The sequence below is a fragment of the Panulirus ornatus genome, chromosome 47 (genome assembly GCF_036320965.1).
Source record: "Panulirus ornatus isolate Po-2019 chromosome 47, ASM3632096v1, whole genome shotgun sequence".
NCBI classification, from domain to species: domain Eukaryota; kingdom Metazoa; phylum Arthropoda; class Malacostraca; order Decapoda; family Palinuridae; genus Panulirus; species Panulirus ornatus.
The window spans coordinates 23,476,511-23,493,814 of NC_092270.1; the positions used below are offsets into that span (position 1 = coordinate 23,476,511).

The 17,304-nt window shown below is 42.5% G+C and overlaps 1 protein-coding gene across 6 annotated transcripts in view; it reads left to right on the top strand.

The window, feature by feature from the left end:
- Positions 1-17,304, top strand: part of LOC139763694 (tRNA pseudouridine synthase-like 1) — a 122,000-nt gene that overhangs the window by 19,731 nt on the left and 84,965 nt on the right. The window lies entirely within an intron of this gene.

A 17,304-nucleotide genomic window follows, 5' to 3' on the forward strand; every position in this document is an offset into this window, starting at 1 on the left:
TCTCAGTGAATGTAGGTTTGTGGCAGGGGTGTGTGATGTCTCCATGGTTGTTTAATTGGTTTATGGATGGGGTTGTTAGGGAGGTGAATGGAAGAGTTTTGGAAAGAGGGGCAAGTATGCAGTCTGTTGTGGATGAGAGAGCTTGGGAAGTGAGTCAGTTGTTGTTCGCTGATGATACAGCGCTGGTGGCTGATTCATGTAAGATACTGCAGAAGCTGGTGACTGAGTTTGGTAAAGTGTGTGAAAGAAGAAAGTTAAGAGTAAATGTGAATAAGAGCAAGGTTATTAGGTACAGTAGGGTTGAGGGTCAAGTCAATTGGGAGGTAAGTTTGAATGGAGAAATACTGGAGGAAGTAAAGTGTTTTAGATATCTGGGAGTGGATCTGGCAGCGGATGGAACCATGGAAGCGGAAGTGAATCATAGGGTGGGGGAGGGGGCGAAAATTCTGGGAGCCTTGAAGAATGTGTGGAAGTCGAGAACATTATCTCGGAAAGCAAAAATGGGTATGTTTGAAGGAATAGTGGTTCCAACAATGTTGTATGGTTGCGAGGCGTGGGCTATGGATAGAATTGTGCGCAAGAGGGTGGATGTGCTGGAAATGAGATGTTTGAGGACAATATGTGGTGTGAGGTGGTTTGATCGAGTAAGTGATGTAAGGGTAAGAGAGATGTGTGGAAATAAAAAGAGTGTGGATGAGAGAGCAGAAGAGGGTGTTTTGAAATGGTTTGGTCACATGGAGAGAATGAGTGAGGAAAGATTGACCAAGAGGATATATGTGTCAGAGGTAGAGGGAACGAGGAGAAGTGGGAGACCAAATTGGAGGTGGAAAGATGGAGTGAAAAAGATTTTGAGTGATCGGGGCCTGAAGATGCAGGAGGGTGAAAGGCATGCAAGGAATAGAGTGAATTGGAACGATGTGATATACCGGGGTCGACGTGCTGTCAATGGATTGAACCAGGGCATGTGAAGTGTCTGGGGTAAACGATGGAAAGTTGTGTGGGGCCTGGATGTGGAAAGGGAGCTGTGGTTTTGGTGCATTATTACATGACAGCTAGAGACTGAGTGTGAACGAATGGGGCCTTTGGTGTCTTTTCCTAGCGCTACCTCGCACACATGAGGGGGGAGGGGGTTGTTATTTCATGTGTGGCAAGGTGGCGATGGGAACAAATGAAGGCAGACAGTATGAATTATGTACATGTGTATATATGTATATGTCTGTGTGTGTATATATATGTGTACATTGAGATGTATAGGTATGTATATTTGCGTGTGTGGACGTGTATGTATATACATGTGTATGGGGGTGGATTGGGCCATTTCTTTCATCTGTTTCCTTGCGCTACCTCGCAAACGCGGGAGACAGTGACAAAGCAAAATAGATATAAATACATATAACACACACAGTCATATACATATATACACATGTACATAATTCATACATTCTGCCCTTATTCATTCTCGTCGCCACCACACTACACATGAAATGACAACCCCCTCCCCTGCATGTGCGCAAGGTAGCGCTAGGAAAAGACAACAAAGGCCACATTCGTTCACACTCACTCTCTAGCTGTCATGTAATAATGCACCAAAACCACAGCTCCCTTTCCACATCCAGGCCCCACAAAATATTCCATGGTTTACCCCAGACGCTTCACATGCCCTGGTTCAATCCATTGACAGCACATCGACCCCGGTATACCACATCATTCCAATTCACTCTATTCCTTGCATGCCTTTCACCCTCCTGCATGTTCAGGCCCTGATCACTCAAAATCTTTTTCACTCCAACCTTCCACCTCCAATTTGGTCTCCCACTTCTCATTCCCTCCACCTCTGACACATATATCCTCTTGGTCAATCTTTCCTCACTCATTCTTTCCATGTGACCAAACCATTTCAAAATACCCTCTTCTGCTCTCTCAATCACGCTCTTTTTATCACCACACATCTCTCTTACCCTTACATTATTTACTCGATCAAACCACCTCACACCACTTATTGTCCTCAACCGTCTCATTTCCAGCACATCCACCCTCCTCCGCACAACTCTATCTAGCCCATGCCTCGCAACCATATAACATTGTTGGAACCACTGTTCCTTCAAGCATACCCATCTTTGCTTTCCAAAATAACGTTCTTGACTTCCACAGATTTTTCAGCACTCCCAGAACTTTTGGCCCCTCCCCCACCCTATGATTCACTTCTGCTTACATGGTTCCATCTTCTGCCAAATCCACTCCCAGATATCGAAAACACTTCACTCCCTCCAGTTTTTCTCCATTCAAACTTACCTCCTAATTGACTTGTCCCTCATTCCTACTGTACCTAATAACCTTGCTCTTATTCACATTTACTCTCAGCTTTCTTCTTTCACACACTTTACCAGAATCAGTTGCCAGCTTGTGCAGTTTCTCACCCGAATCAGGCACCAGCACTGTATCATCAGCGAACAACAACTGACTCGCTTCCCAAGCTCTCTCATCCCCAACGGACTGCATACTTGGCCCCCCTTTCCAAAACTCTTGCAATCACCTCCCTAACAACCCCATCCATAAACAAATTAAACAACCATGGAGACATCATGCACCCCTGCTGCAAACCAACATTCACTGAGAACCAATCACTTTCCTCTCTTCCTACTCATACACATGCCTTACATCCTTGATAAAAATTTTTCACTGCTTCAAACAACTTACCTCCCACACCATATATCCTTAATACCTTCCACAGAGCATCTCTATTAACTCTATCATATGCCTTCTCCAGATCCATAAATGCTACCTACAAATCCATTTGCTTTTCTAAGTATTTCTCACATATATTCTTCAAAGCAAACACCTGATCCACACATCCTCTACCACTTCTGAAACCACACTGCTCTTCCCCAATCTGATGCTCTGTACATGCCTTCACCCTCTCAATCAATACCCTCCCATATAATTTCCCAGGAATACTCAACAAATTTATACCTCTGTAATTTGAGCACTCACTTTTATCCCCTTTGTCTTTGTACAACAGCACTATGGAAGCATTCCGCCAATCCTTAGGCACCTCACCATGAGTCATACATACATTAAATAACCTTACCAATCGGTCAACAATACAGTCACCCCCTTTTTTAATAAATTCCACTGCAATACCATCCAAACCTGCTGCCTTGCCAGCTTTCATCTTCTGCAAAGCTTTCACTACCTCTTCTCTGTTTACCAAATCACTCTCCCAAACCCTCTCACTTTGCACACCACCACGACCAAAACACCCTATGTCTGCCACTCTTTCATCAAACACATTCAAGAAACCTTCAAAATACTTAATCTCCTTCTCACATCACCATTACTTGTTATCACCTCCCTATTATTAGCTCCCTTCACTGATGATATACAGACATTTACATATGTACACACGTACATATCCTTACTTGCTGCCTTTAGCCGTTCTCATCGCCACCCCGGTATACATGAAATAGCATACCCTCCCCTGCAAGGCAGTGCCAGTAACAGACAAAAAAGGCCACATTCATTCACACTCAGTCTCTAGCTCTCATGTTTAATGCACTGAAACCACAGCTCCCTTTCTATGTCCAGGCCCCACAGGCCTTTTCATAGTGTACCCGAGACTCTTCACATGCCCTGGTTCAATCCATTGACAGGACATCGACTCTGTTGTAACACATCATTTCAATTCACTCTATTCCTTGTACGCCTTTCACCATCCTGTATGTTCAGGCCTTGATCACTCAAAATCTTGTTCACTCCATCCTTCTACCTCCAATTTGGTCTCCCGCTTCTCCTACTTCCCTCCAACTCTGACACATATATCTTTGTTGTCAGTCTTTCCTAACTCATTCTCTCCATGTGACCAAGCCATTTCAACACACCCTCACCTGCTCTCTCAACCACACTCTTTCTATTACCACACATCTATCTTATCCTTTCATTACGTACTTGATTAAACCACTTCACACCACATATTTTCCTCAAACATTTCATTTCCAACCCCTCCACCTTCCTCTGCACAACCCTATCTATAGCTCATGCCTCGCAACCACATAACATTGTTAGAACCACTATTTCTTCAAACATACCCATTTTTTGCTCTTTGAGATAATGTTCTTGCCTTCCACACATTCTTCAGTGCTCCCAGAACCTTCACTCCCCCCCAAACCCTGTGACTTACTTCCTCTTCATCCGCTGCTAAGTCCACTCCCAGATATCTAAAGCACTTCCCTTACTCCAGTTTTTCTCCATTCAAACTTGCCTCCCAATTAACTTGTCTCTCAACCCTACTGAACCTAATAGCTTTGCTCTTATTGAAATGTACTCTCAACTTTTTTCTTTCACCTACTATTCCAGACTCAGTCACCAACTTTTGCAGTTTCTCACTTGAATCAGCTACCAGTGTTGTATCATCAGCAAACAATAAATGATTCACTTTTTAGGCCCTCTCATCCCCAACAGACTGCATACTTGCCCCTTTTTCCAAAACTCTTGCATTTACCTCCCTAACCACACCATCCATAAACAAATTAAACAACCATAGAGACATCATACACCCCTGCTGCAGACCACCCTTCACTAGGAACCGAGTCACTCTGCTCTCTTCCAACTCATATGTATTCCTTACACCTTTGATAAAAACTTTTTTCTGCTTCTAGCAGCCACACCATATACTCTTAAGACCTTCCACAAAGCATCTCTATCAGCCCTATCGTATGCCTTCAGATCCATAAATGCTATATACAAATCCATTTGTTTTTCTGAGTGGTTTCAGTGCATTACACATGACAGCTAGAGACTGGGTGTAAACAAGTGTCTTTTCCTAGTGCTACCTCGCGGGGGGATGCTATTTCATGTGTGGCGGAGTCGCGACGGGAATGGATGAAGGCAGCAAGTATGAACATGTACATGTGTATATATGTATATGTCTGTGTATGTATATGTATATATTGGAAAGGATCACAATTTTGCACATGATCAAGTATATTCTTATGAGTCCATGGGGAAAATGAAACACGATAAATGCACTTGGGAACTTATCCTGTTTCATTTTCCCCATGGACTCGTAGGAATGTGTATACATATGTTGAAATGTGTAGGTATGTATATGTGCATGTGTGGGCATTTATGTTTATACATGTGTGTGTGGGTGGGTTGGGCCATTCTTTCATCTGTTTCCTTGCACTACCTCGCAAACGCGGGAGACAGCGACAAAGTATAAAAAAAAAAAAAAAAAAAAAAAAAAAGTATTTCTTATGCACTTTCTTAAAAAAAAAAAAAACCTGATCCACACACTGTCTACCATTTCTGAAACCACACTGCTCCTCCCCAGTTTGATGCTCTGTACATGCCTTCACCTTCTCAGTCAATACCCTCCCGTACAGTTTCCCATACAGTGTGTATGTGTATATATATATATATGTATATTATCCCTGGGGATAGGGGTGAAAGAATACTTCCCACGCATTCCTCGCGTGTCGTAGAAAGCGACTAGAGGGGATGGGAGTGGGGGGCCAGAAATCCTCCCCTCCTTGTATTTTTTTTTAACTTTCTGAAATGGGAAACAGAAGAAGGAGTCACGCGGGGAGTGCTCATCCTCCTCGAAGGCTCAGATTGGGGTGCCTAAATGTGTGTGGATGTAACCAAGATGTGAAAAAAGGAGAGATAGGTAGTATGTTTAAGGAAAGGAACCTGGATGTTTTGGCTCTGAGTGAAACGAAGCTCAAGGGTAAAGGGGAAGAGTGGTTTGGGAATGTCTTGGGAGTAAAGTCAGGGGTTAGTGAGAGGACAAGAGCAAGGGAAGGAGTAGCAGTACTCCTGAAACAGGAGTTGTGGGAGTATGTGATAGAATGTAAGAAAGTAAATTCTCGATTAATATGGGTAAAACTGAAAGTTGATGGAGAGAGATGGGTGATTATTGGTGCATATGCACCTGGGCATGAGAAGAAAGATCATTAGAGGCAAGTGTTTTGGGAGCAGCTGAATGAGTGTGTTAGTGGTTTTGATGCACGAGACCGGGTTATAGTGATGGGTGATTTGAATGCAAAGGTGAGTAATGTGGCAGTTGAGGGAATAATTGGTATACATGGGGTGTTCAGTGTTGTAAATGGAAATGGTGAAGAGCTTGTAGATTTATGTGCTGAAAAATGACTGATGATTGGGAATACCTGGTTTAAAAAGCGAGATATACATAAGTATACTTATGTAAATAGGAGAGATGGCCAGAGAGCATTATTGGATTACGTGTTAATTGACAGGTGCGCGAAAGAGAGACTTTTGGATGTTAATGTGCTGAGAGGTGCAACTGGAGGGATGTCTGATCATTATCTTGTGGAGGCTAAGGTGAAGATTTGTATGGGTTTTCAGAAAAGAAGAGAGAATGTTGGGGTGAAGAGGGTGGTGAGAGTAAGTGAGCTTGGGAAGGAGACTCGTGTGAGGAAGTACCAGGAGAGACTGAGTACAGAATGGAAAAAGGTGAGAACAATGGAAGTAAGGGGAGTGGGGGAGGAATGGGATGTATTTAGGGAATTAGTGATGGATTGTGCAAAAGATGCTTGTGGCATGAGAAGAGTGGGAGGTGGGTTGATTAGAAAGGGTAGTGAGTGGTGGGATGAAGAAGTAAGATTATTAGTGAAAGAGAAGAGAGAGGCATTTGGACGATTTTTGCAGGGAAAAAATGCAATTGAGTGGGAGATGTATAAAAGAAAGAGACAGGAGGTCAAGAGAAAGGTGCAAGAGGTGAAAAAAAGGGCAAATGAGAGTTGGGGTGAGAGAGTATCATTAAATTTTAGGGAGAATAAAAAGATGTTCTGGAAGGAGGTAAATAAAGTGCATAAGACAAGGGAGCAAATGGGAACTTCAGTGAAGGGCGCAAATGGGGAGGTGATAACAAGTAGTGGTGATGTGAGAAGGAGATGGAGTGAGTATTTTGAAGGTTTGTTGAATGTGTTTGATGATAGAGTGGCAGATATAGGGTGTTTTGGTCGAGGTGGTGTGCAAAGTGCGAGGGTTAGGGAAAATGATTTGGTAAACAGAGAAGAGGTAGTAAAAGCTTTGCGGAAGATGAAAGCTGGCAAGGCAGCAGGTTTGGATGGTATTGCAGTGGAATTTATTAAAAACTGGGGTGACTGTATTGTTGACTGGTTGGTAAGGTTATTTAATGTATGTATGACTCATGGTGAGGTGCCTGAGGATTGGCGGGATGCATGCATAGTGCCATTGTACAAAGGCAAAGGGGATAAGAGTGAGTGCTCAAATTACAGAGGTATAAGTTTGTTGAGTATTCCTGGTAAATTATATGGGAGGGTATTGATTGAGAGGGTGAAGGCATGTACAGAGCATCAGATTGGGGAAGAGCAGTGTGGTTTCAGAAGTGGTAGAGGATGTGTGGATCAGGTGTTTGCTTTGAAGAATGTATGTGAGAAATACTTAGAAAAGCAAATGGACTTGTATGTAGCATTTATGGATCTGGAGAAGGCATATGATAGAGTTGATAGAGATGCTCTGTGGAAGGTATGAAGAATATATGGTGTGGGAGGCAAGTTGTTAGAAGCAGTGAAAAGTTTTTATCGAGGATGTAAGGCATGTGTACGTGTAGGAAGAGAGGAAAGTGATTGGTTCTCAGTGAATGTAGGTTTGCGGCAGGGGTGTGTGATGTCTCCATGGTTGTTTAATTTGTTTATGGATGGGGTTGTTAGGGAGGTGAATGCAAGAGTTTTGGAAAGAGGAGCAAGAATGAAGTCTGTTGTGGATGAGAGAGCTTGGGAAGTGAGTCAGTTGTTGTTCGCTGATGATACAGCGCTGGTGGCTGATTCATGTAAGATACTGCAGAAGCTGGTGACTGAGTTTGGTAAAGTGTGTGAAAGAAGAAAGTTAAGAGTAAATGTGAATAAGAGCAAGGTTATTAGGTACAGTAGGGTTGAGGGTCAAGTCAATTGGGAGGTGAGTTTGAATGGAGAAAAACTGGAGGAAGTGAAGTGTTTTAGATATCTGGGAGTGGATCTGGCAGCGGATGGAACCATGGAAGCGGAAGTGGATCATAGGGTGGGGGAGGGGGCGAAAATTCTGGGAGCCTTGAAGAATGTGTGGAAGTCGAGAACACTATCTCGGAAAGCAAAAATGGGTATGTTTGAAGGAATAGTGGTTCCAACAATGTTGTATGGTTGCGAGGCGTGGGCTATGGATAGAGTTGTGCGCAGGAGGATGGATGTGCTGGAAATGAGATGTTTGAGGACAATGTGTGGTGTGAGGTGGTTTGATCGAGTAAGTAACGTAAGGGTAAGAGAGATGTGTGGAAATAAAAAGAGTGTGGTTGAGAGAGCAGAAGAGGGTGTTTTGAAATGGTTTGGGCACATGGAGAGAATGAGTGAGGAAAGATTGACCAAGAGGATATATGTGTCGGAGGTGGAGGGAACGAGGAGAAGAGGGAGACCAAATTGGAGGTGGAAAGATGGAGTGAAAAAAATTTTGTGTGATCGGGGCCTGAACATGCAGGAGGGTGAAAGGAGGGCAAGGAATAGAGTGAATTGGAGCGATGTGGTATACTGGGGTTGACGTGCTGTCAGTGGATTGAATCAAGGCATGTGAAGTGTCTGGGGTAAACCATGGAAAGCTGTGTAGGTATGTATATTTGCGTGTGTGGACGTATGTATATACATGTGTATGGGGGTGGTTGGGCCATTTCATTCGTCTGTTTCCTTGCGCTACCTCGCAAACGCGGGAGACAGCGACAAAGCAAAAAAAAAAAAAAAAAATAAAGTTTCCTAGGAATACTCAAGAAACGTATGCCTCTGTAGTTTGAAAACTCATCTTTATCCCCTTTGCGTTTGTACAATGGCACTATGCATGCATTCTGCCAATCCTCAGGCACCTTACTATGATCCATACATACATTGAATATCTTTACCAACCAGTCATCAGCACAGTTACCCCCTTTCTTAATAGATTCAGCTGCAGTACTATCAAAACATGCTGCTTGGCTGGATTTTATCTTTCACAAAGCTTTCACTACCTCATTTCTCTTAACCATACTGTTCTCCTTGACCTCCCTGACCAAAACACCCTACATCTACCACTCTTATCAAATATATTCAACAAACCTTGAAAATACTTTTTCCATCTCCTCTTTTCATCACTACTTGTTATCATCTCCACCTTTGTGCCCTTCACTGATGTTCCCATTTGTTCTTTTGTCTTTTGCACATTATTTACCACCTTCCAAAACATCTTTTTATCCTCGCTAAAGTTTATTGATACTCTCTCGCCCTACTCTCATTTGCCCTCTTTTTCAACCCTTGCATGTTCTTGACCTCCTGCTGGTTTCTTTTATACATCTCCTGGTCATTTGCTTTCCTTCCTTGTAAGTATCATTCAGATGCCTCTCTTTTCTATTTCACAAACAACTTTGCTTCATCCCACCTCTCACTACCTTTTTTAATCTTTCCACCTCCCAGTTCTCTTATGCCACATTCATCTTTTGCATATGCCATCACTGCTTCCCTAAATACATCCCATTCTTCACCACTATCTATCTATTACTTAATACTTTCTTATCATTAAATAACTCGTTCCGTTTTCACTACTCTCTAATCCTAAGTATTCGTTAACTTCACTCACCTTTTCTCACCCCTATATTCTTTCTACCTCGTCATATGTTTCCTTCTCAGATTTAATATACCAAACTTCTTCTCAGATATCTTCCTTCTTTCCTATTCCTACTGTCTCTACACACTTGAGTCAATATTACTCATTCTCACTTCCACAGTAGCTTTTAACTACGTACCTTGCTGATTGTACTTAAAAATATTATACTCGCTTCTACACAACTTAATCCTCACTCATTTCATTTCCCCTTATTTACTAATGATACACATTATATACTTTTCTCTGTATCATAACTAATCTACCAGCCACAGACCTGACTCTTACTAAACTTAAGTACACTTTATACTTCCTTTTTAGCTGCTATTCCTTCACACGTAGTACCGATTTAATCTCTCTCTCTTCTTTCTCATTTTAACTCCCCTCACGTCATTTGCTCACACCTTTTGCCATTCTACACTCAATCTTTCCGGGTACTTCCTCACACGAGGCTTCTTTCCAAGCTCACTTACTCTCACCGCTCTGTTCTCCCCCAAATTCTCTCTTCTTTTCTGAAAACCTCTACAAATTTTCACCTTCGCCTCCACAAGACATCAGACATCCCCCCAGCTGCCCCTCTCTGAACATTAACATCCAAAATTCTTTCTTTTACATGCCTATCAGTTAATGCATAATCCATTGATGCCCTTTGACCATCTCTCCTACTCACACTCGTATACTTATGTATATCTCTCTTTTGAAACCAGGTTTTCCCCAGTCGCCAGTCTCTTTTCAGCACACACTACAGCACTGAATACCCCATGTACGCCAATTATACCCTCAACTACCACATTACTTACTGGCATTTAAATCGCCCATCACTAGTACCCTGTTCCGGGCACCAAAGCTGCTGACACACTCACTCGGCTGCTTCCAAAACACTTGCCTCTTATGATCTTTCTTCTCATGACCAGTTGCATAAGCACCAATAATCACCAATCTCTCTCCATCCGCTTTCAGTTTTACCCACATCAATCTAGAATTTACTTTCTTACACTCTCTCACAACTCCTGCTTCAAGAGTAGTGCTACTCCTTCCTTTGCTCTTGTTCTCTCACCAATGCCTGACTTCACTCCCAAGACTTTTCCAAACAATTCTTCCCCTTTACTCTTGGGCTTCGTTTCACTCAGAGCCAGAACATCCAGGTTTCTTTCCTCAAACATACTACCTCTCTCTCCTTTTTTCCCATCTTGGATACATTTACACACATTCAGACACCCCAATCTGAGCCTTCGAGGAGGATATCACTCCCTTCTTGACCCCATCTGTTTCCTCTTTTAGAAATTGAAATACAAGAAGGGGAGGGTTTTCAGCCCCCCCTGCTCCCCCCTCCTTTAGTCACCTTTTTTGATGCACCATTGTCTGTGGATGAAGCTTGTTCATTTTCTTTTAAGAACTACTGACTCCAAATGAGTTGATTTTCCTTCTCCTGATTCTAGCATTCCCTTGGAATTGTGGAAGCCCATAAAAGGTGCCCTGTGTTATATAATTAAAATTTATATACATTATGCAGGTATTGGAAGGCATAAAAGGTTAAGAGGCAGGAGTTCAAGATGGAAGTGCAGGGGCTGAAAAAGAGGGCAAAGCAAGAACCATCAAATTTTTTGGAAAATAAGATTTTTGGAGGGCTAATGATGAGAAAAACAAAGGAACAAATGGGAACTTCAGTGAAGGGGGAAAATGGGGAATTTGTAATCATCAGTGATGAGGTGAAGAGATAGAGTGCTTGTCTTGAAGGATTCTTGAATGTGTTTGATGATAGGATGGCAAATGTTGGGTGTTTGGGTTGGAGAGGTATACAGAGTGAAAGTCATGGCAAGTGGCTTTGTAAAGAGAGAAAACATTTAAGAGCCTTTTGGAAGATGAAATGTGGCAAGACGGTTGGAGTGGATGGTGTTGTAATTGAATTTCTTAAGAAAGGGGGTGACTGTGCTGTTGACTTGTCAGATAGGGTATTCATTGTATATGTGGATCACTGTGAGTTGCTTGAGGATTGATGAAATGCATGTGTAGTGCAATTGTGTAAAGGCAAGGGGACAAAGGTGAGTGTTCAAATGACAGAGGTATTAGTCTGGAAGAATGGTGGTTGTGAAGGTGGTGTCATGCACAGAACATCAGACTGGGGAGGAAGAGTGTGGTTTCAGGACTGGTAGAGGATGTGACGGGTGTGTTTGAGATATACTTAGAGAAGCAGAAGGATTTTTTTGTGGGATATATGGATCTGGAGAAGGCATATGATAGAGTTGATAGAGATGCTCTGTGGAAGGTATGAAGAATATATGGTGTGGGAGGCAAGTTGTTAGAAGCAGTGAAAAGTTTTTATCGAGGATGTAAGGCATGTGTACGTGTAGGAAGAGAGGAAAGTGATTGGTTCTCAGTGAATGTAGGTTTGCGGCAGGGGTGTGTGATGTCTCCATGGTTGTTTAATTTGTTTATGGATGGGGTTGTTAGGGAGGTGAATGCAAGAGTTTTGGAAAGAGGAGCAAGAATGAAGTCTGTTGTGGATGAGAGAGCTTGGGAAGTGAGTCAGTTGTTGTTCGCTGATGATACAGCGCTGGTGGCTGATTCATGTAAGATACTGCAGAAGCTGGTGACTGAGTTTGGTAAAGTGTGTGAAAGAAGAAAGTTAAGAGTAAATGTGAATAAGAGCAAGGTTATTAGGTACAGTAGGGTTGAGGGTCAAGTCAATTGGGAGGTGAGTTTGAATGGAGAAAAACTGGAGGAAGTGAAGTGTTTTAGATATCTGGGAGTGGATCTGGCAGCGGATGGAACCATGGAAGCGGAAGTGGATCATAGGGTGGGGGAGGGGGCGAAAATTCTGGGAGCCTTGAAGAATGTGTGGAAGTCGAGAACACTATCTCGGAAAGCAAAAATGGGTATGTTTGAAGGAATAGTGGTTCCAACAATGTTGTATGGTTGCGAGGCGTGGGCTATGGATAGAGTTGTGCGCAGGAGGATGGATGTGCTGGAAATGAGATGTTTGAGGACAATGTGTGGTGTGAGGTGGTTTGATCGAGTAAGTAACGTAAGGGTAAGAGAGATGTGTGGAAATAAAAAGAGTGTGGTTGAGAGAGCAGAAGAGGGTGTTTTGAAATGGTTTGGGCACATGGAGAGAATGAGTGAGGAAAGATTGACCAAGAGGATATATGTGTCGGAGGTGGAGGGAACGAGGAGAAGAGGGAGACCAAATTGGAGGTGGAAAGATGGAGTGAAAAAAATTTTGTGTGATCGGGGCCTGAACATGCAGGAGGGTGAAAGGAGGGCAAGGAATAGAGTGAATTGGAGCGATGTGGTATACTGGGGTTGACGTGCTGTCAGTGGATTGAATCAAGGCATGTGAAGTGTCTGGGGTAAACCATGGAAAGCTGTGTAGGTATGTATATTTGCGTGTGTGGACGTATGTATATACATGTGTATGGGGGTGGTTGGGCCATTTCATTCGTCTGTTTCCTTGCGCTACCTCGCAAACGCGGGAGACAGCGACAAAGCAAAAAAAAAAAAAAAAAATAAAGTTTCCTAGGAATACTCAAGAAACGTATGCCTCTGTAGTTTGAAAACTCATCTTTATCCCCTTTGCGTTTGTACAATGGCACTATGCATGCATTCTGCCAATCCTCAGGCACCTTACTATGATCCATACATACATTGAATATCTTTACCAACCAGTCATCAGCACAGTTACCCCCTTTCTTAATAGATTCAGCTGCAGTACTATCAAAACATGCTGCTTGGCTGGATTTTATCTTTCACAAAGCTTTCACTACCTCATTTCTCTTAACCATACTGTTCTCCTTGACCTCCCTGACCAAAACACCCTACATCTACCACTCTTATCAAATATATTCAACAAACCTTGAAAATACTTTTTCCATCTCCTCTTTTCATCACTACTTGTTATCATCTCCACCTTTGTGCCCTTCACTGATGTTCCCATTTGTTCTTTTGTCTTTTGCACATTATTTACCACCTTCCAAAACATCTTTTTATCCTCGCTAAAGTTTATTGATACTCTCTCGCCCTACTCTCATTTGCCCTCTTTTTCAACCCTTGCATGTTCTTGACCTCCTGCTGGTTTCTTTTATACATCTCCTGGTCATTTGCTTTCCTTCCTTGTAAGTATCATTCAGATGCCTCTCTTTTCTATTTCACAAACAACTTTGCTTCATCCCACCTCTCACTACCTTTTTTAATCTTTCCACCTCCCAGTTCTCTTATGCCACATTCATCTTTTGCATATGCCATCACTGCTTCCCTAAATACATCCCATTCTTCACCCACTCCCCTCACGTCATTTGCTCACACCTTTTGCCATTCTACACTCAATCTTTCCGGGTACTTCCTCACACGAGGCTTCTTTCCAAGCTCACTTACTCTCACCGCTCTGTTCTCCCCCAAATTCTCTCTTCTTTTCTGAAAACCTCTACAAATTTTCACCTTCGCCTCCACAAGACATCAGACATCCCCCCAGCTGCCCCTCTCTGAACATTAACATCCAAAATTCTTTCTTTTACATGCCTATCAGTTAATGCATAATCCATTGATGCCCTTTGACCATCTCTCCTACTCACACTCGTATACTTATGTATATCTCTCTTTTGAAACCAGGTTTTCCCCAGTCGCCAGTCTCTTTTCAGCACACACTACAGCACTGAATACCCCATGTACGCCAATTATACCCTCAACTACCACATTACTTACTGGCATTTAAATCGCCCATCACTAGTACCCTGTTCCGGGCACCAAAGCTGCTGACACACTCACTCGGCTGCTTCCAAAACACTTGCCTCTTATGATCTTTCTTCTCATGACCAGTTGCATAAGCACCAATAATCACCAATCTCTCTCCATCCGCTTTCAGTTTTACCCACATCAATCTAGAATTTACTTTCTTACACTCTCTCACAACTCCTGCTTCAAGAGTAGTGCTACTCCTTCCTTTGCTCTTGTTCTCTCACCAATGCCTGACTTCACTCCCAAGACTTTTCCAAACAATTCTTCCCCTTTACTCTTGGGCTTCGTTTCACTCAGAGCCAGAACATCCAGGTTTCTTTCCTCAAACATACTACCTCTCTCTCCTTTTTTCCCATCTTGGATACATTTACACACATTCAGACACCCCAATCTGAGCCTTCGAGGAGGATATCACTCCCTTCTTGACCCCATCTGTTTCCTCTTTTAGAAATTGAAATACAAGAAGGGGAGGGTTTTCAGCCCCCCCTGCTCCCCCCTCCTTTAGTCACCTTTTTTGATGCACCATTGTCTGTGGATGAAGCTTGTTCATTTTCTTTTAAGAACTACTGACTCCAAATGAGTTGATTTTCCTTCTCCTGATTCTAGCATTCCCTTGGAATTGTGGAAGCCCATAAAAGGTGCCCTGTGTTATATAATTAAAATTTATATACATTATGCAGGTATTGGAAGGCATAAAAGGTTAAGAGGCAGGAGTTCAAGATGGAAGTGCAGGGGCTGAAAAAGAGGGCAAAGCAAGAACCATCAAATTTTTTGGAAAATAAGATTTTTGGAGGGCTAATGATGAGAAAAACAAAGGAACAAATGGGAACTTCAGTGAAGGGGGAAAATGGGGAATTTGTAATCATCAGTGATGAGGTGAAGAGATAGAGTGCTTGTCTTGAAGGATTCTTGAATGTGTTTGATGATAGGATGGCAAATGTTGGGTGTTTGGGTTGGAGAGGTATACAGAGTGAAAGTCATGGCAAGTGGCTTTGTAAAGAGAGAAAACATTTAAGAGCCTTTTGGAAGATGAAATGTGGCAAGACGGTTGGAGTGGATGGTGTTGTAATTGAATTTCTTAAGAAAGGGGGTGACTGTGCTGTTGACTTGTCAGATAGGGTATTCATTGTATATGTGGATCACTGTGAGTTGCTTGAGGATTGATGAAATGCATGTGTAGTGCAATTGTGTAAAGGCAAGGGGACAAAGGTGAGTGTTCAAATGACAGAGGTATTAGTCTGGAAGAATGGTGGTTGTGAAGGTGGTGTCATGCACAGAACATCAGACTGGGGAGGAAGAGTGTGGTTTCAGGACTGGTAGAGGATGTGACGGGTGTGTTTGAGATATACTTAGAGAAGCAGAAGGATTTTTTTGTGGGATATATGGATCTGGAGAAGGCATGTAATAGGATTGAAAAAGATGATTTATGGAAGTTTTTCCAAACATAAGGGATGGGAGGAAAACTATTAGAAGCAGTGAAGAGTTTTTATGAAAGAGTATGGCTTGTGTATGAGAGGTAGAGTGGGGTTAAGTGGCTTCAGATGAAGGCAGGGTGATGTCTAATGTGTTTGTGGATGGGATGGTGGGGAAGTAAATACAGAAATCTTGGAGAGAGGGGTAGATGTGCAGTCGATAGGGGGTGAGTGGGTATGTCATTAGTTGTTTGCTGATAACTTGACTCTGGTGCCAGATTTGAGTTAGAAAATGCAAATGTTGAAGTCTGAGTTTGGGGGAGCATGCAGAATGAGAAAGTTGTGGGTAAACATGATTAAAAGCAAGCTTATTTGGTTTATCATTGTAAAGAGACAAGTTATATCAGGTGTGAGGATTTTGGGGGGAAACATTGGAGGGTATAAAGTGTTGTAGATACCCGGGAGTGGACATGACAGTGAATGGAATGTCAGAAAAGGTGTCATAAAGTGAGTGAAGGGGCAAAAGGTTTAGAAGCTTTGAGAAATGTGTAGAAAGAGAGATTGCTCTCTGCGAGGGAAAAAATGGGTACGTTTGAAGGTATAGTAGTGCTGCCAGTGTTGTATGGGTGTGAGGAATGGGATGTAGAGGCGAATGTATAGAAGAAAATGGATGTGTTGGAAAGGAAATGTTTGAAGAAAATTTGTGGGGTAAGGAGGGTTGATCGTTTAAGTGAGGATAGGGTAAAAGAGAGGTGTGGTAATAAGTAGAGTATGGTTGAGAGAACTGAAAAGTGTGCTGCAATGGTTTAGATGTATGGAGAGAATGAATGAGGAGAGGTTGGAAAAGAGTATATATATATATATATATATATATATTTATGTTTGAGGTGGAGGGGACAAGGATACCAAATTGGAGATGGAAGGATGGTGTGAATAAGATTTTAAGTGCTAGGGGTCCAAACATGCAAGAGGATGAAAGGTGTGCATGGGAATGAGTGAGTTGGAGTGACATGATATACAAGGGGCAATGTGTTGTCATTGGACTGTACCATGGCATAAGAAGCAGCTTAAGGAAACCACAGAAAGGTCTGTGGGGCCTAGTTGTGGCTAAGGAGCTGTTTTCATTTCATTACAAACAACATTTAGAGAATGAATGTGAGCAAAGCAGCCTCGTTCCTGATGCTTTCTCACTGATGCTGGAAACTGCCAACAACTGAAAGATATTTATATAAATTATAAATGCACCAAGTTGTTAGGAATCTTGTGATTCAATCCACTTTTGTGTGCCTACTCTTGCACAACAGTAATACATATTCAATCATATACTGACATATGCACTGAGATGGTGTAGTGGTTAGTGTTCCTGACCCTGGTACATTCAGGAGCCACCCAGGGTCCTGGTTGTGGCAGTTGGTCCAAATTCAACGCAGCTGTTCATTCACCCTCAGGGGTTGGTCGATGAAATGGGTACCTGGCTTAGGCTTTAGTATATGTATACTGTATAGTGTTAATGATATGGCCTTGA